The 1,474-nt window shown below is 64.5% G+C and overlaps 1 long non-coding RNA gene across 1 annotated transcript; it reads right to left on the reverse strand.

Moving 5' to 3' along the window:
* Positions 1-34: 34 nt before the first annotated feature.
* On the reverse strand, positions 35-598 carry LOC104870104. Its single transcript, XR_782450.3, has 3 exons — positions 422-598; positions 216-346; positions 35-133 (listed from the first exon to the last, which is right to left on the reverse strand). It is a non-coding gene; the product is annotated as an uncharacterized LOC104870104 (long non-coding RNA).
* Positions 599-1,474: the final 876 nt, after the last annotated feature.

A 1,474-nucleotide genomic window follows, 5' to 3' on the forward strand; every position in this document is an offset into this window, starting at 1 on the left:
TGGGGCCGGGGGCGCGAAGCTCCGGCGCTCACCGCCTTGCCCAGCCCGTGCTCCCGCTGCAGGTTCCCGAACACGTCCTGGGCGCTGTAGGGCCTGTTCTGTTCCTGCAGGTACCTCAGGAGGACACCGGGCACTACAGAGAGACGGAGCCGGGCGAAAGTCACTCGGCCGGCCTCCCCGGGACCCCGCCTACCTCCCGTTCGAGCCCTCCTTACCTCCCGCGCCGGCTTCCGCCCGGCCTTTACTCATGGCCGTTTCCCGCCGCCTAAGTGAAAAACGGACGTCGTGGTTGCCCGGGACGACGGCTTCTTCCGGCGACGGAGGGAGGTCCTCAAGCGGTGATTGGCTAGAGGGGAACCTTTCGGTGATTGGCTGGAGGGGAAGCCTCCCCGATGACGATTGGCTGGAGGGGAAGCGATACCTGGATCGCAGCAGCCCTTCGGGAAGGCCGATCCCCGGGTCCTGGAACGGAGGCTGCCGCGAGCCCAGCCTGGTCAGCCGGGATTTCCCTCGGGGGCCGTCTAGGCCTGGCTCCAGGCCACCGGGCCCCCTTTCTGCAGGGCTTCCAGAGCCCGCGGCCGTGCTCGCTTCGAGCGAGCTGATGACTCTGCACCTGGCGGCAGGTGCTTTCCACTCCTGACCATGGTGGCCAGGAGACAGAGAATGAAAGAAGTATTTTTAGTTTCCGAGGTCAGCTGAAGGCCGCAGAGCAGCTGTCCTTGCGGCCCAAGGAATCCAGAGGAAGAGCGCGGTACTTTCCCCGCCCCCGGCACGCAGGATTCTAGGTACACTCGCTACGTCGCCCAACCTAGCCTCACACTCGCGGCAGTTCCGCCTCAGCCTCCCAGATGTTGGTGTTACAGGTGTCCCACGACGACCATCTTGTGTTTGGTGAGAGTGGGTCCGGGTAATGTAGTTTGTCCTCGGGCTGCCAGTGACCCTCATGCCTCAGCCTCTTGAGAGCTGGGGCTATATTTGCGCAGCACCATGCCCAGAGAGCACGGTGCTTCTTAAAAGCCTCTGCTAAAACATCACTGACCTTTGTTTCAAAAGTGCATGTCGCCGCACGTCGAGGGGACAGTGTTAAGAATTAGAAATGGGAACGACAGCAGTCCTGCATGGGCGCGCAGCCGTGCTCCCTGCCAGCAGGGGACCGGGCGTGGCCCGGCACTTAGACCAGGCAGAAGCGAGGCAAGCGGGGCACCAGAGGACGGACACCGGCCAGCAGCGCTTAAAAGGTGATTCTCCGCCAAGATTTATTCTCCGGCAGCAGCACCACCTCCGCCCGGTTCACAGTGGAGATTCCGAGCCGGGGCCCTGGGACGAGACCTCCTCGGGTCCGCACTCCTCCCCTCCCTCCTTGCCACCTCCTGGGGCCTGAAGCTGCTCTCAGGCGAGCGAAGTCCGGGCCGGGCTGGGCCGGGCGTGGTCCCTGAGGGTCGGCGCGGGAAGGGGTAGCCCGGCTGGAGCTCCG

Source organism: Fukomys damarensis, unplaced genomic scaffold (genome assembly GCF_012274545.1).
Source record: "Fukomys damarensis isolate Sample0158 unplaced genomic scaffold, DMR_v1.0_HiC HiC_scaffold_13, whole genome shotgun sequence".
In the NCBI taxonomy this organism is placed as follows: Eukaryota; Metazoa; Chordata; class Mammalia; order Rodentia; family Bathyergidae; genus Fukomys; species Fukomys damarensis.